This window comes from Dipodomys merriami, unplaced genomic scaffold (genome assembly GCF_024711535.1).
Source record: "Dipodomys merriami isolate MVZ:Mamm:240054 unplaced genomic scaffold, mDipMer1.0.p SCAF_155, whole genome shotgun sequence".
Taxonomy (NCBI): Eukaryota; Metazoa; Chordata; class Mammalia; order Rodentia; family Heteromyidae; genus Dipodomys; species Dipodomys merriami.
This window is the reverse complement of record NW_027202882.1, coordinates 317,636-341,972: the sequence shown is the minus strand read 5'-3', so window position 1 is coordinate 341,972 and position 24,337 is coordinate 317,636. Positions and strand designations below refer to the sequence as shown.

The 24,337-nt window shown below is 56.9% G+C and overlaps 1 long non-coding RNA gene and 1 pseudogene across 3 annotated transcripts; one reads left to right on the top strand and one right to left on the bottom strand.

Moving 5' to 3' along the window:
• Positions 1-5,719: 5,719 nt before the first annotated feature.
• On the top strand, positions 5,720-10,336 carry LOC138827382 (uncharacterized). 3 transcript variants are annotated; one of them, XR_011372069.1, is made up of 8 exons: positions 5,720-6,120; positions 7,222-7,262; positions 7,464-7,487; positions 8,381-8,410; positions 8,770-8,810; positions 8,916-9,028; positions 9,978-10,121; positions 10,229-10,336. It is a non-coding gene; the product is annotated as an uncharacterized lncRNA (long non-coding RNA). The 3 variants fall into 3 exon arrangements; XR_011372068.1 differs by having other exon boundaries at positions 8,770-9,028; XR_011372070.1 differs by lacking the exon at positions 9,978-10,121 and having other exon boundaries at positions 8,770-9,028.
• Positions 10,337-13,039: 2,703 nt separating this feature from the next.
• Positions 13,040-22,032, bottom strand: LOC138827383 (arylsulfatase L-like; annotated as a pseudogene).
• Between the last annotated feature and the right edge of the window lie 2,305 nt (positions 22,033-24,337).

Genomic DNA, 24,337 nt, shown 5'->3' with positions numbered 1-24,337 from the left:
CCAGTGCACTGCCCCTGGAGGGAATCCATGCCACCATTGGGGGCCTGGAGCCCCCTGCCAAGATGTACACCGCCAATACCCTGGGTAAGATTCCCCTCTCATCCTTGGTCGTGGTGAACCATCTGCCATGTCACACCGATCGTCACTTCCCAGACCCTCCTAGATTCACAGCCCCTGCCCTACTACCCCCATCTCGTTCCCTATTTATGTTTGGCAGACTCATTCCCAACCTTGAATTAGCTCCAACTATACACACCAGAGCAGACTGTCTGGCTGGATGAGTGCGGCTGTGGTCACAGTAGCCTCATGAGCCTTCTGGCTAAAGACAGAAGAGCAGGTGTCCACACTGGTCTGTGGTTCACACAGGCCTCCTAGGGGAGACCCATTCAGGCCCAGGAGTTACTGTGGGCTGCAGGAAAGGGGAAGAAAGAGGTGGAAAGGAACATCTACTGAAACCTTCCCTAAAGGAGCCATGAAACGGTGAAAGAGAAAACAAAAATTGTGGCTGGTCTCCTAATGGGCATTAATGAAAAAAGAACAACAAATAAAATGCTTTTGCTCTTTCTAGACCCAGTGACTTAAATATATTTTCATTGTTCTCATCCTCCCTGCTCTCCCAACAAACACACACACACACACACACACACACACACACACACACACACACACACACACACTCACACACACACACACACACAGAAACACAAACACAAATCTAAATCAGTGACAGAAGACTCATCTCTCTCTCTTACACACACACACACACACACACACACACACACACACACACACACACAAACACATAAACAGACTCAGAGCAGTGCCTTTCTGGAGTTTGTTACTTTCTCATCTGAGCAATGTACCAGCTTGAGCAGAGGGGTTCCGTTGTCAGAACCAGGGGCAACCACCCAAGGGGAACAATGCTCTAATTATGCAGAACCATCCTGCCTCCCCCTTTCTCCATTGCCAGACCCTTCCTCTTGGGAACATCCAGCTTTGACTCCTCATTCACCAAAACCCTAGGCCAGGACGCTGGGTGAAGGAGTCCCGAGACACATGGCTCCTCAGAGCCTGGACAGAATACAAAGCAGGGGGTCATGGTGCCTCCAGAGTGGTGTATGACCTGGGGTGGGGGCGTTGTTGGGGACTTTGATGGGGTCCTAAAGTCTATATACATGGATAGAGTCCCTACTTTCAGCCTACATACTTTGGGGCGACTTGGCAGATTCTTGGGGAGGACAAGGAGACCAGATGGACTGGGAGCACTACCAGAAGCTGGCAGAGCTGGGAAATGTGATCACCCAGTCAGAACTGTTGACAGCTGGGGTTGGGGGTACAGGCTGGTGTATGTCTCTCAGAGGGGGTGTGTGTTTCTCCCAAATATCCACTTTCTATCTGACCCCAGTGCCCTCACCTCTCTAGTGGGCTCTTCTGGGAATGTCCTCAGGTGAAAGGGTGACTGAGCACAGAAAACAAGGGCTCACACAGCAAGGGGGCCTATCTTCTGTATCCAACACCCCCCTCCCCAGCAAAAAGGAAAAGATCTAAGAAGGCAGGTGTGGAGGTGCTACTCCCCATCTCTGACTAAAGGCAGCAGGTTCCCACCAGGGAGAGGAAGGGTGCAGATGCATGGCTGTGTGGCTCCCACTGCTCCAGACCAGGGGCTCTGTGGTGCCCCTGGATGGGTGCTCCTCACCCATCCCTGCAGCTCCCATTTTCCTGGGACACTGGATGCTAGGGATGGGGTTGGGATCCCCAGGTCAACACCCAGCTCCAACCCCCACCCCTGGGGTGCATTTGTGGCAGAGCCAGGGCGGACTGTGGGGTGCTGGGGAGATGCAGGTAGGACAGGAGAGGGGAGGCGAGAGGTAAGGTTCAGGGTCCGCGGGGGTGGGGTGGAAGGGGTAGAGTGGTGGAGTCACAAGGTGCAGGGGTCACGCCAGGTGCTGGCCTGCAGGGCGGCCACTCACGTGAGCTGCTGGGAGAAGCTGTAGGCTGCGACTCTGGGTGCGCGACCTGAGTCTGAGGACCCGGGGCGGGGACCAAGTCAAGGCCACAAGCCCCACAGGGGTGCGCCATCTCCACCAGGTGACTGCAAGAGGCTCCACCAGTCCGAGCCTGCAGCACCATGTTTGAAAGGCAGCGCTGTTGGGAAGGAGCGGGGGTGTCCGCTGGTGCATGGCCGGGCAGCGCTCAGCCTCTTCTCCTTCTCCTCAGCCGCTGTCGCCCCCTCAATGGCCTCCTCCCCTGTGGCCGCCGTCTCTGCCTCAGCAGCTGCTCACTCTCCCGTGCTCCCCTAACCGGGACCTCAGACTCAAGGCCGCCATGGCTGCTATGTCTCCGAGGGGCTACACGCGGCCATAGCCTGCCATGCAGGCTCTGCACGCTCTATGCAACCAGCCAGGACCCACGCTATGATCGGAGCAGCCGCCAGCCACTGAAGCCGTTTCCACTGGTGCTTGTGCTCATGCTCGCTCTTCTCTCAGCTCTGTTTCTGCCCCACACTCCTCTCCTGGGCCAACCCGCCCCTACTGCGCACACACCCCTACCCCCTTGGGCCCCTGGCCATTGCTGCCACCAAAGTGTGCCCCTGGGCCCTGCCCCTCCTCCCCTGGGCCCAGCCCCCCAGCCCTGGCCACAAGTGCAGCCCTGACTGGGCCCTGAGGCTTCCAGACCATGGCAATTGCAGCCTTACCTCAGCTCAGCACTACACCCCACCCCCAGTACTGGTCCGGGAGATCGAATCTCCCCTCAGCCCCACCCCTGGAGGAGACTCTCCTCCATCCCCCTCCACTCCACACACCAAGCAGGTGCATAGTGAAACTTGTGTGTGTATGTGTGTTTGTGTGTGTGTGTGTGAGTGTTGGGGATAACTACCTCTCAAGGACTCAGAACATAGCACCCTTTGGGATGACTCAACACACAGCACACTTCCAAAAACAGCACAAAGCACCCTGTGTAAAGGACTCAGCACACAGCTCCCTTTGAGGACTCAGCATGTAGTATGCTGGGTAGAGTACTCGGCAAACAGCACCCTTTGAAGGGCTGAGTATAAAGCACCCTGTGTAAAACATCCAGTGCACAGCACCCTTCGAAAAAATCAGCACATAGAACAATTTTGAAGGGCTCAGCACATACCATACTGTGGAAGCAATCAGCAAACAGCACCATTTGAAGTACAGTACACAGCCCTCTGTGTAAAGGACTCGGCGCACAGCACTCAAAAAACTCACCTCATCCCTCTCTTCGCAAGGGCTCAGCACATAGCAGGACCCTTTGGGATGCAGTAGCTCACCACACCTTTTGAGGGACTCAGCATACAGTACGTTGTGTAATGGACTCAGCACACAGCACCCTTTGAAAAACCCAGGATGGCCCACTCTTCTCAGGGACTCAGCACATAGCACCCTTTGGGATGACTCACCAAACAGCACCTTTTTGAGGACTCCGCACAAAACCCCCATGTGGGAAGGACCCAGCAAATAGTGCCCTGTGAAGGACTCAGCACATAGCTGTATGTCACAAGTTCAGCTGTCATTAGAATTAGGGTGCTTTCTTCAGTATCACCATTCTTCAGAAATACTGCACAAATCATACTAATTCACATTTAGACAACCTGTGTTTTATGGGGGAAGGTCAGCTGGGGTCTTGAACTCAAAGCTTGGGGGCCCTGTCCCTGAGCTCTTTGGTTCAATGCTAGAGCTCTACCACTTGGAGGCACAGCTCCAATTTTGTTTTTTTTGGGTTGTTCTTTGGCAGGTCTTATGGTGATAAGTAAGGCCAAGTTGGGGTATCCATGGGCAAAGGCTCTTAGCTCAGCCTGGAGCTGACCTCTCCCTTTTTTGTGCCCGTGGTAAGCCAGGCTTCCAGGAGCTCTCTTGGCCTAGGGTGGAACAGACCTGCTCTGGCATCAGCAATCAGGGTGAGCAAAAGTCAGCTTGGCTCTGGTCACTTCCCCAAATTGAACTCTAGAGGATGATGGCACAGGGCTGCATGTTTCACATCTGGCCCCCAGGGTGCAGGAGTAGCCCACCATAGGGATAGTACTTGAGAGTTGTGTTTACTCTTGCTTCCTTGGGGCCCCCATCATGATTCAAAGCCACCCTGGACAGGAAAGCCCTTGAGACTCTTACCTGTAGGTAACCATCCAAAAGCAAGTGGGGCTGTGGTTCAAGTGGTAGAGCACTAGCCTTGAGCAAGAAAACTCTGGGATAGAGCCTATGCCCTGAGTTCACACACACACACACACACACACACACACACACACACACACACACACCACGTGCATGCAAAATCAGAGATTTCTACACTACAATCTTTTCCCACTAAGCCTGATGGCTGCTGGCCTAGGTATTTGATGCATACACCACCACCTACTTCCTATTTATCTGAGGAATGGCCATATGGGTTTGGGAGGGGGGAGAATCATCCTAGCTGAGAATGTGGCTCAGTGGTAGAGTGGTCACCTAGCATGCCTGAAGCCCTGGGTTCTATTCCACACAGAAAAGGCTGGAAAGGGAGGTGGGGCTCAACTGGTAGAGTGCCAGTCTTGATCAAAAAGAGCTCAGGACAATGGCCAAGCCCTGAGTTCAAGCCCCAGGACTGGAAGAACAAATCTTTGTTGGAGGCTTTTTATTTTGCTTTGAAAACAATTTATTCTTTGTGATAAGCATAACATGGGCCTCTTTCCTGGCCACCAATGGGCCATTAGATAACCCTTGAGTTTGGGCCACCTCCTGGCAGCCTCTGCCCTACCCGACCCCCAGTTTAACCTTCCCATCACCCGGCTGATGGAGGCCTGAGAGAAAGCCACCTGGCCACCTACTTCTGGTGGCTGCCAAGGCTTATGAGAGTCAGTATGTCACATAGAGAGTCATCATCCACATCAGATTACAGGAGAAAGTGGGGGAGCACTCCTTCTCTGAGCCTGGGAGCTGTGGGCAGATCTGGATGTGGGGCATCTGGGGCAGGACATACTCCTTGGGGGAGTCCACTATGGGGTTGGGAACCCTGACCTCTCCTCTGGCAGTTTCCATGCTGTCTTCAAGTTGCAATTCTTCAAAACCTTTCTGCTCCTCCCTCATTTCACCTACCACAGGCCCTGAGGCATCTGAAGCAGTGCTGGTGGTGGGGAGCTCAGCCTGTGCTGGCATCTGGAGACTGCTGTCTGTGCCTTCCCCTGTGAGGAGCAACAGCAGCTCCCACAGCACTGTCCTCTTCTCCATCTTCTCCTGGGACAGCCAGTGCATGCACTGGGCTTTCTCCCAACACAGCTCACTCAAGACCAACCTCTACTCTTTACACACCATGAGGGACTCCTCGATGGTTCGGATGTGTGCCGAAAGCTGGCTGCATCAATGGTGGAGCTCACCTGTTGGACTCTGGAAGTCCACCTCATCAGGTAGGTCATGGAGGAAGCAGATTTTCTTTTCAGATGCCCATGTGTCCCTCTTCCCATCCCCATGCATGCTGTGGTGGCAGCTCATGGGGCAGAGGGCCTGTGGCTCCAGCTCAGTCTGTCACTGAGCTGCCTGGTGGCCCGGGTGCCTGCAGCGGGCCCATGCTCCTGTGGCAGGATTTTCCCCCTGTGGATCTCAGCCTCCGAGTGTTCTAATAGAGCCTAGTCCATCTACCAGGCAGCATGGAATGTGGGCATGACCACTATTCTTGTATCCCATTGGTCAAAAAGAACCATGAAATAATGGGGGTGTGGCCGGAATCCTGTGATGCATGCAGAATGGGCAGAGTCAAGATGACAGTGGCTCCCCCAGCCCCTTTCCCAGGGAACTCTGTCCAATTCAGTTGGGGACAAGAGGGTGACGTGCTTTAGCTGGATGGCTGCACAGATTGTTGTGTATGTCTGTTTGTTGGCAGTCCCAGACCTTGAACTCAGGATCTGGGCACAGTCCATGAACTGCTTTTCTCAAGGCTAGCCTCAACTAGTGAAGCCACACGGCTCTACTTCTGGCTTTGTTGGCACTGAATTTGGACAGGGGTTTCAAGGACTTTCCTGCTTAGGGTGACTTTGACCATAGCCTTGTAAGTTTCAAGGAGGACCTGTGCTGCTGCTGCTGCTGCTGCTGGCCGCCCTGCTCTGCGGCCTGGGCCCAGGAGGCCGGGGTGAGGCCTTGGTGGTTTCTAGTTCCCCCACTCTCTTTGGTGGTTTCTTGTTCTCCCCCCTTGGTGGTTTCTAGTTCTTCCCTTGGTGATTTCTAGTTCTCTCCTTTTTGGTGGTTTCTAGTTCCCCCACCTTGGTGGTTTCTAGTTCCCTCCCCAGTTTGGTGGTTTCCAGTTGTCCCTCTTTGGTGGTTTCTAGTTTCCCCCCCTCTCCTGGTGGTTTCGGGTCCCCCCCCTCAGGGCGTGGGGCTGGGCTGGGGTTGTGGGGTGGGGAGGTGGCAGTGGATTTTCAGGTCGGGCCAGGTTGTTGGAGGCCAGGGCCTGGTCCTGTTGGCCTGTCTGTCTCTGTGTCTGTTTGTCTGTCTGTCTGTCCATCTGTGTCTCAGTCTGTCTGTCTGTGTCTCTGTCCATCTGCTTCTGTCAGTCTGTCCATCTCCTCTCGGTCTGTCTGGCTGTCTGTCTCCTCGCAGTCTGTCTGTCTGCCTCTTGGTCTTTCTGTCCACCTGGCTGCCCATCTGCTTCTCCTGTCTGTCTGTCCGTCCATCTATTCGTTCTGTCTTGGTCATCCATCCCTTCTCTGTCTGTCTGTCTGTCTGTCTGTCTGTCCCTCGGTCTCTGCATCTGTCTGTCTCCGTCTGTCTGCAGGTCCATCTGTGTCTGGGCCCCTATCTGTCCATGTGTCTGTCCGTCTCCTCTCTGTCTGTCTCATTGTCTGTCTGTCTGTCCATCTGCCTCTGGCTCTGTCTGTCTGTCTGTCCATGTGTCATCCTCTTGGTCTGTCTGTCTGTCCATCTCTGTGTCTGTCTGTCTGTCTGTCTGCCTGCCTCTCAGTCTCTCTGTCTGGGTCTATCTGTCCTGTGTCTGTCTGTCTGTCTCCTCTCTGTCCATGTCTTCCTCTCTGTCTGTCTGCCTCTTGTTCTGTCCACCTGGCTGTCCATCTGCTTCTTCTGTCTGTCATCTGTCTGTCCTGTCTTGATCATCTGTCCATCCCTTGTCTGTCTGTCCGTGTGTCATCCTCTCGGTCTGTCTGTCTGTTCGTCTCTGTGTCTGTCTGTCTCCCCATCCGTCCGTCCGTCCCCAGCACCCATCCTCTTCCCCCCTCAGGCCAGGCTGACTTTGACCTCGCCGACGCCCTGGATGACCCAGTGAGTCCTGACCTCTCACCTTTCCCCCCCCATGGCTTCACCCTGGCCGCTAGGCCTCATGTGGGGCCTTGATCCAGGTGTGGGCCTGAATCCCATGTGACCCTTTGCCACCCACTGAGGCCTTGGGTTCAGGGGTCAGGGGGGGTCAGGGAGGGGTCAGGGGAGGTCACGGGTCACCACCCTCTCTCTCTTTGCCCGCAGATCCCACCCCGAAGCCCAGCTCAGGTGAGTGGGGTCCTCCCCCCTTCCCCACACCAGGCCCACTCAGGGTGGGGAAGCTGAGGCATGGCCCACTCCTGGCACACAGGGCTGTACCCGCAGCTGCTCAACCCGCCCAGGTCGCGACCCCCAGGAGGAGTCAGGGGAGTCAGGGATCAGGGGAAGGAAGGGAGTAAGGGGGGGAGGCCGGCCTCCATCTTCCCTTGCTCTCTCCCCGCAGACGTCACCTCCCACCCCGATGCCGGCCTCCACCCAAGCCCCGACCCCCGCCAGGCGCAGGAGATGAGGACATGGAAGGGGGGGAGGCCCGGATGTGGAGGCTGGGGATGGAGCGGCCCGGATGTAGAGGCCCAGATTTAGGGACCCCAGTGTGGAGGCCCGGATTTAGGGACCCGGATGTAGGGACCCAGACATGGAAACCCAGATGTAGGGACCCGGATATGAAAGCCTGGATGTAGAGACCCCAGTGTGGAGACCCAGATGTAGAGGCCCGGATGTAGGGACCCCAGTGTGGAGACCCGGATGTAGAGACCCTAGTATGGAGACCCGGATGTGCAGACTCCAGTGTAGAGACGCGGATGTAGAGACCCCAGTGAGGAGGCCCAGATGTAGAGATCCGGATGTAGGGACCCGGATGTGGAAGCCTGGATGTAGAGACCCGGATGTAGGGACCCCAGTGTGGAGACCTGGATGAGGAGACCCGGATGTGGAGACCCCAGTGTGGAGACCCGGATGTAGAGACCCGGATGTGGAGACCCCAGTGTGGAGACCCGGATGTAGAGGCCCAGATGTAGGGACCCAGACATGGGATCACGGATGTAGGGACCGGGATGTGAGTACCCCGATGTAAGGACCCAGATGTAGGGAACCCGGGCTGACCCCGCCCCCTCTGTTCACAGGTGGCGGTGGAGGCTATGGAGGCTCACACGGTAAGACGGGGAAACCAAGGCAGGGGGAGGAGACTCGGATGTAGAAGATGCGAATGAGGAGGAAGGGATGTAGGGACCTGGATGTAGGGACTTGGATGTAGGGAACCTGGATGTAAGGACCCGGATGTAGGGACCCAGAAGTAGGGACCCGGATGTAAGGAACCCGGATGTAGGGACCTGGATGTAGAGACCGGATGTAAGGACCCAGATGTAAGGACCTGCATGGAGGGACCCGGATGTAGGAATTCAGATGTGGGGACCCGGATGTAGGGAACCTGGATGTAGGGAACCCGGATGTAGGGACCCAGATGTGGAGGCCGAGCTCCCAGGGCCGCGTCTCTCCTCCCCCTCTCCCCCAGGTGCTGGCAATGAACATGTGATCCACGGAGACCCCCCCAAGGTAAGTCCCGCCCCCTCGACCGCCCCACTTCCGTTCCCTCGTGATCTGGGCCCGGGTGTGACCCACAGCCTTCCGGACCGCTGCCGCCTCCACTTCCGGTCTCAGTGCGAACTTCCGGTCCGGAGAGAAAAGGAACTTCCGGTCTCTGAGTTCCTGGGGACTTCCAGTACAGATTGTCTTGGGACTTCCAGCCTGCATGAGAACTTCCACTCCTGACAGTATGTGAACTTCCGGTCCAGAGTATTGGAACCTCCAGTCCTGATTGGGAACTTCCGGTCCCTAGTATATAACAACTTCCAGTTCCGACTAGGGACTTCTAGTCCCTAGTGTATAGGAACTTGCGGTCCTGATTGGAAAGGCACTTCCGGTCCCTAGTATATACGAACTTCCGGTCTTGACTGGGCACTTCTGGTCCCTAGTATATAGGAACTTCCGGTCCTGACTATGGGCACTTCCGGCCCTGACGATGGGGAGTTCCAGTCCCTAGTGTATAAGAACTTCCAGTCTTCACTGTGGAGACTTCCGGTCCCTAGTATATAACAACTTCTGTTCTTGACTATGGGGACTTCTGGTCCAAGTGTACAGGAACTTCCAGTCCTGATTGGAAGGGCACTTCCGGTCCCTAGTGTATAGGAACTTCTGGTCCTGATTGGAAGGGCACTTCCAGTCCCTAGTGTAGAGGAACTTCCGGTCCCTAGTGTATAAGAACTTCTGGTATTGACTATGGGAACTTCTGGTCCCTAGTGTATAGGAACTTCCGGCTTAGACTGTGGAGATTTCCAGTCCCTAGTACATAGGAACTTCCCATCCTGACTGGTGATTTCCGGTCCCTAGTGTATAGAAACTTCCGGTCCTGATGGGAAAGGCACTTCCGGTCCTGATTGGAAGGGCACTTCCAGTCCCTAGTGTGTAGGAACTTCCGGTCTTGACTGTGGAGAATTCCGGTCCCTAGTATATAACAACTTCTGGTCTTGACTATGGGCACTTCCGGTCCCTGTTCATGGACACTTCCAGTCAAGGCTGTGATAGCACTTCCGGTCAGGCACCCTTGTCCCCCCCCTTCACCTTGGCTCGCTTCCTGTTTCTGGGCACTTCCCGACCGGAAGTTGCAGGGAGACGCCCCACCGCCCTTCCCGGGTGTGTTCACCCCCGCACTTCCGGATCCAGTCCCGCCCCCTCCAGGCAGCGCACTGGCCCATGTCGTGTCCCCCATCGTGTCCGTGGTGGTCGTGGCCCTGGTGGGTGCTGCCATCACCTACTTCTAGTCTGGAGGTCGCAGATGCTGCTTCCGGGGCGCGGGCCAGGATGCAGGTGGGAACCGCCCCCTCCCAGGGTGCTCGGATGAGGAGAGGCGCGGGGCGGGGCCTCACATGATCCCCCGCGGGTGGCTGCAGCTTGTGCCTCCCCTCCCCCACCAGGCCCCTCCCCGGTGTGAGGCTGGATTCGAACCTGGGGCCTCAAGCAGCAGGTGGAATCAGAAGTGGACGAAGGAGCCTGGAGGGGGAAGGACGAATAAAATCAACATAAAGTGTGCATGCGCGCTGTCAGGCCTGTCTGCCCAACCCATCTTTCCATTGTGCATGCGTAGGCTCCGCCCCTTTGGAGCCACTCCCTGCACATGCGCGGTGCGCACGCCCAGGCAGCGTTTCCTTCCCCTCTGGCGTCTGTGCAGTGTGGAGACAGGCGCTGGGTGGGACAGGATTGTGATGGACAGCTAGAGCGTCCCGTCAGTCACTTGTGGGCGGGGCCTCGGCTTGACATGACGTAAGATGGCGTAGGAGGCGTGGCCTGGAGGTGAATGACAGCCCGTGTGGCCATCTAATTGCAAGGGGGCGTGGCCTGAAGGTTACAGACAGGACAAATGTCCACACAACAACCAGAGGGTGGGACCTGGAGGAGACAAACAGCCCCTGTGGTCTTTCAACAGCCAGGGGGCGGGGCCTGGAGGTGACAGACAGCCCCTATGGCCTTCCAACAGCCAGGGGCAGGACCTGGAAGAGACAGACAGCCCCTGTGGCCTTCCAACAGCCAGGAGGCGGGACCTGGAAGTGAAGGACAGCCCCTACGCCCATACATTCACTAGTGGGCGGGACCTCTGGGTGATGGGCATAAACAGAGTCCACAGAACTAGCCACGAAGGGGCGTGGCTTCACACAGATCGAGTCTCCAGCTATTGGCTTGGCAGGGGATGGGGCCCAGAGATGATGGACAGCACCCCCTGCCTTTTAACCTCACCCAAGGAAGAGGCCGAACTGGACCCGCAGCTTCCCTGGGTGGGAGACAGGCGTGTCAGCCAATCAGAGCAGGGGGTGCGGCTGGAGGAGTCCCCGGGGAAGCCAATGGGGCCCTCCCTCCAGAGAAGACCTGGATATCATGCAGGTGCAATGCATCCTAGGCCTAGGGAGACACAGACCTCCGACCTCGACTTATCCTACTGCAATAAGGAGCTATAGGCCCACCTGGGTCAATCCCTGGAGAGGTCATTGGGGTCCCCTGGGACAGGCACAGAAGGGGAAGAGTTTGCAGGCCTGGTCATCCACCCATCCATCCACCCAACCACCCCCCCCAGAGTGGTCCAACATCCAGGTACCCCACATCTCCAATCCCGCTGGGCCAATCTGAATCCGAGTTCACGTAGTTAGGAGCAGGACTGTGGTGTGAGGTCCAATCAGCAGCGAGTTGGATTTGTGGGGGGGCTAAGGGGTGTGTCTTACAGCTGGATCAATGACAAGGGAATTAGGAAAGTGAGGGAGGGCCTTTCATGGAATAAGCCAATCAGGTGTGAATCTAGGTGGTGGGACGTCCTGGAGGAGGGCGGGACCAAGCTTGTATCCTAGCAACCCACCGGAAATGGCCTGAAATGGAAGGCAGGACTAGTTCTATACCCTAGCAACCACCAGAAATGATCTGAAATGGAAGGTGGGACTAGTCCTATACCCTAGCAACGACTGGAAGTGACCTGAAATGGAAGGTGGGTCTAGTCCTATACCCTAGCAATGACCGGAAGTGGCCTGAAATGGAAGGTGGGAGCAGTCCTATACCCTAGCAACGACCGGAAATGACCTGAAATGGAAGGTGGGACTAGTCCTATACCCTAGCAACGACTGGAAGTGGCTTGAAATGGAAGGCGGGACCAGTCCTATACCATAGCAATGACCGGAAATGGCCTCAAATGGAAGGCAGGACCAGCCCTGTATGCTAGCAACAACTGGAAATGACCTGAAATGGAAGGCAGGACCAGTGCCCGGCCTCTGACCCCCGTGACCGCTGACCCTGCCGTGCGGTACGGTGCTCATGAGGTTTTATTGTGTGGGAAGCTAGAGGAGAGAGGCCCGGATGTGACAGGGCTCCGGATGGGAGGTTGGGGAAAGGCCCTGGATGGGAGGCCCGAGGTGGAGTTCAAGGATGAGAGGCTCAGGATGTGAGAGTCCCAGGATATGTGAAGCCCTGGGTCTGAGAATCCCATGATGTGAGACTCTCTGAATGTGAAAATCCCCGGATGTGGGAATCCCCAGATGTAGGAGTTCCCAGATGTGAGAGTCCCCACATGTGAGAGTCTCTGGATGTAAAAGTCCCCGGATGTGACAATCCCGGGATGTAGGAATCTCTAGTTGTGGGAATCCCTGGATGTGAGAATCCCTGGCTGTGGGAATCCCCGGATGTGAGAATCCCTGGATCTGAGAATTCCCGGATGTGAAAATCCAAAAATGTGAGAATCCCCGGATGTGAGAGTCCCTGGATGTGAGATTTCCCCAGATGTGGGAATTCCCTGGTCTGAGCATCCCTGGAAGTGGGAATCCCCGGATATGAGAATCCCCGGATGTGGAAATCTCTGGATGTGAGAATCTCTGGATGTGAGAATCTCCGGATGTGAGAATCACCGTATGTGAGAGTCTGTATGTGGGAATCCCCGGATGTGAGAGTCTCTGGATGTGAGACTCTCCGGGTGTAAAAGTCCCCGGATGTAGGATTCTCCGGATGTGTGAATACATCCCCGGGAATCCCCGGATGTGAGTCCCCAGAAGTGAGAATCCCCGGATGTGAGAATCCCCAGATGTAGGAATCCCCGGATGTGGAGAGTCTGTATGTGGGAATCCCCGGATGTGGGAATCTCTGTATTTGAGTATACCCGGATGTTTAATACTCGGATGTGAGTCCCTGGATGTGAGAGGCGCAGGCCAGGATCTGCCATAGCCCCGGGCAGTTGGGGGTTGGGGGTCGGGTCGGGGTCAGAGGTCGGGGATCAGGTGGTGGCAGGCGCAGAGCGGTCCGGGCACGCAGCAGGGCTGCAGGCGCAGGCTCCAGGTGTTGTGTGCAGGGGCGAGGGGCGGGGCCGCGCGGGGGTGGCGCGTGCGCAGCATCCAGGCCACTGCGGCCTCCACGCGCCTGCGCGTCGCCATCGGGCCCCGCAGCGGACGGGTCTCCCCCGGGTCCGCCGTCAGGTCAAAGAGCAGTGGCCGCCGGTGGCGGGTCATGCGCCGCCCGGAGCAGGCGCAGGCAGGGAAACCGAGGCAGGCGCCCGAGCCCGGCGGGTCGAAGCACGGAGTGGCGAAGTGCAGCTTCCACACCGTGCAGCCTGCGGGGGGTGGGGAGAAAGGAGTAACATCCGGGGCCTCACATCCGGGATTCCCATCCGGGAATTCACATCCAGGACATCACATCCGGGGATTCACATCAGGGCATTCACACGCAAGACCTTACATCCGGGATTCCCATCCAGGACCTCACATCTGGGTATTCACATCCGGGGATTCCCATCTAGGACCTCACATCCAGGGATTCACATCCAGGCCCTCACATCCGGGGATTCACATGCGGTACTTCACATCCGGGGATTCACATGCGGGGCCTCACATCCGGGACCTCACAGCCAGGGATTCCCATCTGGGACCTCACATCCGGGGCCTCACATCTGGGGATTCCCATCCGAGGCCTCACATCCGGGATCTCACATCCGGGGCCTCACATCCAGGGCTTCTCATCCACTACCTCACATCTGGAGCCTCACATCTGGGAATTCCCATCGGGGACTTCACATCCGGGACCTTACATCCGGGGATTGCCATCTCATGCCTTCCATCCAGGTCCTCACATCCCGGGATTCCCACATCCGAGGATTCCCACATCCAGGTCTCCCACCCCAGGCCTTGCATCCGGGTCCCTGCGCGCTCGCATGCAGCCCCCTCCCCCGCCCTGGGGCCCGGCGGAGGTTGAGGCACTCACTTGGGCGGTTGAACCAGCGCACGGCGTGCAGCCGGGCCTCGCAGTAGTGCAGCAGGAAGTTGTGGCCTGCGGCCTGCGCTGTCCTCAGCAGCGCGGGCATCAGGTCCTGGCCGTCCACCTCCCTGCGGGACCCGGATGTGCAGGCTTCTGAGCCCTCAGAGACTCGGATGTGCAGGCCAGAGCCCCCAGAGACCCGGATGTCAAGGCTTGAGCCTGTAGAGACCCAGATGTGCAGGTCTAAGACCCAGGCCTCTGGTCTTAGAGACCTGGATGTGTAGGCCTGAGGCCTCAGAGAGCCGAATATCCAACCTTCTGAGCGCTCAGAGACCCGGATGTCCATGCTTCTGAGCCCCCAGAGACCCGGATGTGCAGGCCTGAGATCCCAGAGACCCGGATGTGCAGGCTTCTGAGCCCTCAGAGACCCAGATGTGCAGTCCTGAGCCCTCAGAGACCCGGATGTCCAGGACTGAGACCTGGGCCTAGGTACTCAGAGACCTGGATGTGCAGCCCTGATGCCTTAGAGACCCCGATATGAAGGCCTGAGTCCTCAGAGACCCAGATGTCCAGGCTTCTGAGTGCTCAGAGGCCCGGATTTGCAGGCCTGAGCCCTTAGTTACCCGGATGTAAAGGCTTCTGAGCCCCCAGAGACCCGGATGTCCATGCCTGAGCCCCGGGTCTTGGGTCTTAGAGACCCGGATGTGCAGGCTCCTGAGCCCCCAGAGACCCGGATGTGCAGGTCTGAGCCCTCAGAGACCCGGATGTGTAGGCTTCTGAGCCCCCAGAGACCCGGATGTGCAGGCCTCAGCCTCCCCCCCTCAGGATCCCTGAGGCCCCGGATAACCCCCCTTCCCCCCCACCCCGTGGGGACCCAGGCCGGCGAACGACTACCTGTCCGATGGAACCCAGCCCCCGGCCAGGCGCACCACGGTGGGGAACAGGTCCATGAGGCTGGTGGGCTCAGGCACCAGGCGCCCTGCAGGCAGCGTCCCAGGCCAGCACGCCAGCCCGGGAACCCGGATGCCACCCTCCCAGCCACCCATGCCTTTGCCACCTGCAAGGGGGGAGCGAAGGGCAAAGGTCAATGGCGGGGTCGGGCCGCGTGGGAGGCCCCGCCCATCCTGCCTCAGTTTCCCCCTCGCCTTGGTGCACGCCGTTGGAACCCCCGAGGCGGGCGCCCCAGGCCCGGGCCTCCAGCGAGGCACCGTGATCCGACGTGAAGTAGACAAGGGTGCGGCGCCCCAGCCCTGCACCGTCCAGCGCCGCCAGCAGTCGCCCTGTGGGGGGGGCAATGGATCCGTGCCTCAGTTTACCCCCAGCGTCCACCGTGCCTCGGTTTACCCCCAACATGCACCATGCCTCAGTTTACCCAACATGCATCGTGACTCAGTTTACAAATTTCCATCGTGCTTCAGTTTATCCCCATTGCCCAGTGACTCAGTTTACCCAACAGGCACCGTGCCTCAGTTTACACCCAATGCTCACCGGGCCTCAGTTTACCCCCATCCCAGTGCCTCAGTTTACTCAACCCACTCACCTTGTCCCCGTGCCTCAGTTTACCCAACATGCACCATGCCTCAGTTTACACAATATGCCCAGTGCCTCAGTTTACCCAACATGCACCATGCCTCAGTTTACCCAACATGCCCAGTGACTCAGTTTACCCAAATACACCGTGCCTCAGTTTACCCCAATACCCAGTGACTCAGTTTACCCAAATGCACCGTGCATCAGTTCACCCTGAACATGCACCGTGCTTCAGTTTACCCAACATGCACCGTGCCTCAGTTTACCCAAGTGCACCATGCCTCAGTTTACGCCCAACATGCCCAGTGACTCAGTTTATCCAAGTGCACCGTGCCTCAGTTTCCCCCATCCCACTCACCCCATCTCCATGCCTCAGTTTCCCCCAACCCACTCACCCCACCCCCGCGCCTCAGTTTCCCCATCCCGCTCACCCCGAACCTGTGCCTCAGTTTCCCCATCCCGCTCACCCCACCCCCGTGCTCAGTTTCCCCCATCCCACGCACCGTGCCTCAGTTCCCCCCCTGCACTCACCCACCATCCAGTCAAGCTCCTCCACGTTGTCGCCGTAGGCGCTGTGCGAGCTGCAGCCCCAGAAGGCGGGTGAGGTGACCAGCGGGACATGGACGTGGAGGAAGGAGACAAGGAGGAGGAAGGGGCGGGCCTGGTGCCTGCGGACCCACGTCAGACCCCGCCCCCATCATCAATAACCTCACCAATAACCGACCTGATCAGGTATTGCCAATAATCGATCAGATGATTGATAATCGATCCTGATCTGATCGAAAATACCAATAATCGATCCTGATCTGATCGAAAATACCAATAATCGATCGTGATGTGATCGATAATACCAATAATCGATCATGATCTGATCAATAATACCAATAATCAATAGTGATCTGATTGAAAATACCAATAATCGATCGTGATCTGATCAGTTATTACCAATAATCGAACAGATCTGATCAGTTATTACCAATAATCAAACATCATCTGATCGATATGACCAATAATAGAACATGAGCTGATCAGATATTACTAATAATCGAACAGGATCTGATCAATAATACCAATATTCGATTGTGATGTGATCGATAATACCAATAATCGAACATCATCTGATCGATAATACCAATAATTGAACATGAGCTGATCAGTTATTACCAATAATCGAACATCATCTGAACAGTTATTACCAATAATCGATCATGATCTGATCAATACTACCAATGATTGATCGTGGTCTGATCTGAGGTCTACCAGATGTCTCTACAGATCTACTAGATGGAACATCCAAGGACCTGAGGTCTACCAGATGTCTATAGAGATCTACTGGATGTAACATCCTGGGATTTGACGTCTACCAGATGTCTCTGCAGATCTACTGATGGAACATCCGGGAACCTGAGGTCTACCAGATGTCTATAGAGATGTACTAGATGTAACATTCAGGGATTTGAGGACTACCAGATGTCTATAGAGATCCATTGATGGAACATCCGGGGATTTGAGGTTGACAGTTGACTATAGAGATCTACTGGATATACATCTGGGCACCTGAGGTCTACCAGTTGACTATAGAGATCTAGTAGATGTACATCAGGGGATCTGAGGTCTACCAGATGTCTATAGAGATCTATTGATGGAACATCCAGGGATTTGAGATTGACCAGTTGACTACAGAGATCTACTGGTTGTACATCCGGGGATCTGAGGTCTACCAGATGCCTATAGAGATCTCCTAGTGGAACATTCGGGGATTTGAGGTTGACAGTTGACTATAGAGATCTACTGGATGTACATCCGGGGATCTAAGGTCTACCAGTTGACTATAGAGAACTAGTAGATGGCATCTGTCCCCCTCCCCGGCCCCAGGCTGACCTGTGGATGAAGGCCTCAGCCTCCCGCAAGAACAGCCCCACGCTGGCCTCGAACCTCAGAGGCTGCTGGACGACCTGGTGATCCCTCATCAGGAAGCAGTCGGCGTGGACGATGAAGACACCTAGGAGGCAGGAGGTGCAGGCCAGGAGCAAGGCCCCACATCCGGGGCCCAGCACCCTGGGCACCCAGCTCAGGCCCAGCAGGCCCGTGAGCTTCCCAGCGGCCAGGCAGAGCAGGGAAAGCAGCAGCAGCTGCGCCCCCAGGTCCAGGGGCCCTTGCAGACGCACTCGCTTCTGCGAGGGCTCCGCTTGCAGGCAGTCCCCCATCAGGGTGAAGGGGACCCCGAAGAAGGAGTCGAACCTATGGTTCAAGGGTGGTGGCAGTGGTGAGTGGGGGACTCACAGTTGAGGCCCAGGTGCCATTTGCCTGGAGGGGAAGAGATGGATGGATGAGTGAATGGATGGGTGGATGGGTGGATGGATGGGTGGATGGGTGGATGGGTGGATGGATGGGTGGATGGATGGGTGGGTGGATGGATGGGTGGATGGATGGATGGATGGATGGATGGATGGATGGGTGGGTGGATGGATGGATGGATGAATAGGTGGATGGGTGGATGGGTGGATGGATGGATGGATGAGTGGATGGATGGATGGATGGGTGGATGGGTGGATGGATGGATGGATGGAGGGGTGGATGGATGGATGGATGGGTGGATGGATGGATGGATGGATGGATGGATGGATGGATGGATGGATGGGGGATGGGTGGATAGATGGATGGGTGGATGGATGACTTCTCTCTTTCCTATGAGGCCGGTGGCATATCCCTGCTGCTGCAGGATCTTGGCGAAGGTGATCTCGGAAGTGGGCAGCCCGCCAGACACGGCTGCCCACTGCAGCACGCGCGCCCCGTTGGTGGTCACCATGCCTTCCAAGAGAGAGAAGGACCCTAGGTCAGTGATGATGGCGTCCTGGGTAAGGAGGGGGCATCTAGCACCTTCAGGGGGAAGGCCTGCTGTGTCTGGGATAGCCTGGGACCTGCCCACCCGGGGTGGAAAGGACCCCAGCCCTGGGAGCCCTCGGGGGAAACCAATATGGCATCACTTCCGGTTTCCTGGTGGTTCAGGGGGGAAGTCCCAGAGTCTCAGGGATTTGAACCTGAGATCCTCAGAGAAGTCCTCCCCTCCCTCTGGTTGACCTCCGTGCCCTAGATGTTGGGCCTCAGTTCCCCGGATGTTGGATGTTAGTATCCCGGATGTTGGCCCTCATCCCCGGATGATGGAGTTCAGTGCCCTGTATGGTGGATATCAGGACCCCAGATGTTGGACTTCAGTTACCCGAATGTTGTAGCTCAGTTCCCTGGATGTTGGATCTTACTACCCCGTATATTGGAGCTCAGATTCGGGTATGTTGGCCCTCAGATCCCCAGATGTTGGAGCTCAGTTCCCCGGATGTTGGGGCTCAGGTTCCCGGTTGTTGGATCTTAGTATCCCGGATGGTGGATGTCAGATCCTCGGATGTTGGAGTTCAATTCCCAGAATGTTAGGCCTCAGATCCCCGGATGTTGGATCTTAGTACAATGGATGTTAGAGATAAGGTCCCCGGATGTTAGAGTTCAGTGCCCTGGATGTTGGTGCTCAGATCCCCGGATGTTGGATCTTAGTAACCCGGATGTTAGAGATGAAGTCCCTGGATGTTAAAGCTCAGTACCCCGATGTTGGTGCTCAGTTCCCCGGATGTTGGGCTTTAGATCCCCGGATGTTGGGTCTCAGATCCCCAGATGTTGGATATCAGGTCCACGGATGTTGGATCTTAGTACCCTGGATGTTGGCTCTCAGATCCCCGGATGTCCCGCCCCCGCCTCCCCCCCCACCGCTCCTTCCGTTCCCCGGATGTCCCACCCCCCCATACTGACCCAGGCGCACAGGGTAGCGTCCCGTCAGGAAGGTTGCGTGGCTTGGGCTGCAGACGGACGCTGCTGCCAGGTGCTGGGTCAGCCGCACGCCATCGCGGGCCAGGCCGTCCAGGTGCGGGATGCTGTGTGGGGAGAGGGAAACTGAGTCACAGCCAAGAACATAGGGGACCTGGGGTCTAACATCCGGGGATCTAATGCCCAAAATCCCAGGAGCTAAACTCCAACATCTGGGGCCCTGAGATCCCACATCCGGGGATCTAAGATCCAACATCCGGGGACCTGAGATCCCACATCCGGGGTACTAAGATCCAACATCTGGGGACCTGAGGTCCAACATCTGGGGACCTGGCATCCAACATCTGGGAACCTGAGGGCCAACATCTGGAGATCTAAGATCCAACATCTGGGGCCCTGAGATCCCACATCCAGGGTACTAAGATCTATATCTGTGGACTGGGCTCCTACATCCGGGGTCTAAGGCCCAACATCCGGGGACCTGAGGGCCAAACATCTGGGTATCTGATCTCAAACATCCAGGGACCTGACATCCAACATCCGAGGTACTAAGATCCAAGATCCGGGGAATTGAATTCCAACATCCGGGGACCTAACATCCAACATCCAGGGATCTGAGGTCCAACATCCGGGGGCCTGATCTCCAACATCTGGGGTACTAACATGTAACATCCGGGAACCTGATTTCCCACATCTGGGGTATACTAAGATTTAACATCCGAGGACCTGATCTCCAACATCCGGGGCACTAACATCCCACATCCAGGGATCTGATATCCAACATCCGGGGACCTGATCTTCAACATCCAGGGAACTGAGATCCAACATCCTGGGAATTGAACTCCAACATCCGGAGACCTACCATCCAACATCCGGGGACGTGAGGTCCACTAGATGTCTATACAGATCTCCTGGTGGAACATCCGGGGAACTGAGCTCGAACATCCGGGATACTAACATGTAACATCCGGGGACCTGATATCCAACATCGGGGCAGTAAGATTCAACATCCGGGGACCTGATCTCCAACATCCGGGGACCTGATCTTCAACATCCGAGCACCTGACATCTAACATCCGGGGTACTAACATCTAACATCTAGGGACCTGATCTCCAACATCCGGAGCACTAAAATCTAACATCCGAGAACCTGATTTCCCACATCTGGGGCATTAAGATCTAACATCCTTGGACCTGTCCTCCAACATCCGGGGCACTAACATCCAACATCTGGGGAACTGAGTTACTAGATGTCTATACAGTTCTCCTGGTGGAACATCCAGGGATCTGAGCTCCCACATCCGGGTAACTAAGGCCCCACATCCGGGCCTCCCCCTCTGCTCACCACAGGCTGCGGTTCCCAAAGCTGTCCAGGTCGCCCAGGCCCAGGTCATCGGCCAAGAGCAGCAGGAAGTTGGGGCGCGAGGGGGTGGGGCCTGCGCAAGGGCCAGGGGGGAGGAGGAGGAGGAGGAGGAAGGCGAGGGGTGGGGCTGCGCAGCCGCTGTGCAACCTGAGGAGGAGAGAGAGGAGGAGGAGGGATGGATGGGTGGATGGATGGGTGGATGGATGGATGGATAGGTGGATGGGTGGATGGATGGATGGATGGGTGAATGGATGGGTGGATGGATGGATGGTTGGAGGGATGAATGGATGGGGAATGGGTGGATGAATGGATGGGTGGATGGATGGATGGATGGGTGGATGGATGGGTGGATGGGTGGATGTATGTATGTATGTATGTATGGATGGATGGATGGATGGATGGATGGATAGGTGGATGGGTGGATGGATGGATGGGTGGATGGATGGATGCACAGTGGATGGATGGATGGGTGGATGGATGGATGGGTGGGTGGATGGGTGGATGGATGGGTGGTTGGGTGTATGGATGGATGGGTGGATGGATGGGTGGGTGGATGGATGAATGTTTGGATGGATGGATGGATGGATGGATGGGTGGGTGGATGGATGGGTGGGTGGATGGATGGATGAATAGGTGGATGGATGAATAGGTGGATGGGTGGATGGATAGATGGGTGGATGAATAGGTGGATGGGTGGATGAATAGGTGGGTGGGTGGATGGATGGGGATATGGATTGATGGATGGATGGGTGGATGGATGGATGGATGGATGGATGAATGGATGGGTGGGTGAGTGGATGGATGGTTGGGTGGATGGATGGATGGATGGGTGGATGGATGGATGGGTGGATGGATGGATGGGTGAATGGGAAGAGGGATGGAAGGACTCCCCCTCCCTCCAGGCCCTCTCCTGACCAACTTGGCATCCAGGATCCCGTCCTTCCCATGATGCTCCCCGTTTCATGGAAGAGAATGCTGGAAGCAGGAAGTGGGGAAGAGCTGAGTAACATCCGGCCATCCCAGGGCCAGGCTGCTGTTGCCCCCACCAGTACATCAGCCCCTCACCTCGTCTTTCCAGGCCTGTGGCGGGGCCCTGCAACCCCCACCCCGGTGGGACATCCGGGGGGGGGCTTCATAGAACAATCGAAGCCCTCCCACCCCGGGTCCCCACACCTCTCCCCGTGTTCCCCAGAGGACGAACTCACATCCATAGTTCTCTGCCATCAGCGCCTGGGCCTGCTGCTCTCCCTGCCAGCCAGGAAGCTCGCAGGGCTCAAATGTCCATGTCACTCCAGCAGCCAGAACTCCACAACATCCCTCCAAAATAAAAGTCCCCTTGTTCCTTGGAAAGCACAACATTCCCCCCCCTCCAAAATAAAAGTCCCCTTTGTTCCTTAGAAAGGAACAGGATGTGGTGCTGAAGGGGAAGGCGGGGAAGGAAGGGAAAAGCCCGGAGTTGCTGGGCTGGGCGCCAAGAAATTGCCAGGCCTGGCAGAGGCAGGAGGAAGGGGAGGCGGGAAACCTCGAGAACTACATGGAAGGCTGCAATAATAGTCAGGACCGTCAGGGAGGGTGGCCTGTGCCCAGGGGGCGTGGCCTGCGCTCAGTAGGCCGTGGCCAGAGCTGAGGAGGGCGTGGCCTGGGCTGGGGAGGAAGTGAGGGACTCAGGAGGGCTTGGCCTGTGCTGGGAATGTAGTGAGGGTCTCAGGGGGCGTGGCCTGTGGTCAGGAGGGCGTGGCCTATGCTGAGGAGAAAATGAGGGTCTCAGGAGGGCGTGGCCTGTGCTCAGGAGGGCGTGGCCTGTGCTGGGGAGGAAGTGAGGGACTCAGGAGGGCGTGGCCTGTGCTGGAGCTAAACTGAGGGTCTCAGGAGGGCGTGGCCTGCAATGAGGCAGAAGTGAGGGTCTCAGGAGGGTGTGGCCTGCAATGAGGTGGAAGTGAGGGACCTATGTGGGCGTGGCCTGCGCTGGGGCGGAAGTGAGGGTCTCAGGAGGGCGTGGCCTGTGCTGGGAAGGAAGTGAGGGTCTCTGGAGGGCGTGGCCTGTGCTGGGAATGTATGAGGGCCCCAGGAGGGCGTGGCCTGTGCTAGGAGCGGAAATGAGAGTGTGGCCTGTGCTGGGCAGAAATGAGGGGTCTCAGGAGGGTGTGGCCTGTGCTGGGGCAGAAGTGAGGGTTTCAGGAGGGCGTGGCCTGCGCTGGGACGGAAGTGAGGAAGAATTCCATCCAGAAGCAGCACGGCTGCTTTATTGCCTCCGATTCTGGGAAAGGACCCCAACGGCCCAAAGCGCAGCTGGAGCCCGGAGCCAAGGTGTGGAGCGCCTGCTCCGCCCACATCTGGGTTCCACCTCTCACATCTGGGTCTCAACCCCTCACATGTGGGTCCCAACCCTCACATCCGGGTCCAAACCCCTCACATCCAGGTCCTGGCACCTCCCAGTGGGCCTGGAGATAAGTGACATCCTGGTACTCGCCTCCACGTCTGGGTTCCCGGACCTGGAGATCCCTAACATCCGGGTACCCACCCCATATCTGGGTTCACGGACCTGGAGGTCCCTAACATCTGGGTACCCAGCCCACATCCGGGTTCATGGACCTGGAGGTCCCTAACATCCGGGTAGTTCCCATTCCACATCTCGTTCCTGGACCATCAGTGGATGTGGTGGGACCTGACATCCGGGATCCCCACACCACATCCGGGTCCTAGACCCTGTCAGTAGAAGGAGAGGAGCGTGACATCTGGGACTCCACACGCCACAGCTAGGCCCATGGATGTGATATCCGGGTCCCATCCAGCATATATCCGGGTCCGTGCCACAGTCCACATCCGGGTTAATGGACGTGGACTTACATAACATCCGGGTTCCCCACGCAACATCCGGGTCCTGGCCCCTGAGTGGACCTGCAGATAGGTTATATCCGGTCCCCCAGTCCACATCCGGGTCCTGGCTCCTCAGTGGAACTGGAGATAGGTGACATCCGGGTCTTCCCCTCCACATCCGGGTCCTGGCCCCTCAGTGGACCTGGACATAAGTGACATCTGGGTCCCTGACGCCACCTTCAGGTGAGTGGACATGGAGGAGGGTGACATCCGGGTCCCCCAGTCCACATCCGGGTCCTGGCCCTTCAGTGGACCTGGAGATAAGTGACATCTGGGTTCCCCAGGCCACATCTGGGTCAGTGGACGCAAATGAGGATGACATCCGGGCCCCTCCCAGTCCACATCCGTGTACTGGCCCCTCAGTGGACATGAAGGAAGGTGAGATCCGGGTCCCTCCTAGTCCACATCCGGGTCCTGACCCATCAGTGCATCTGGAGGAAAGTGACATCCGGTTCCTCCATGCCACATCCGGGTCAGTGGACATGGAAGAAAGTGACATCCGGGTCCCTTCTAGTCCACATCTGGGTCCTGGCCCCTCAGTGGACCCAGAGATAGGTGACATCCGGGTCTTTCCCAGTCCACATCTGGGTCCCTCCCAGTCCACATCCGGGTCCTAGCCTCTCCATGGCCTCTGGTCGGACCGCAGCTTCTGTACAGCGCGCGCAGGTTCGGAACCCCACATCCAGGCATCTTCCGGCTGGGGCCCAGGAGTCTTGCTGGAGCTGGA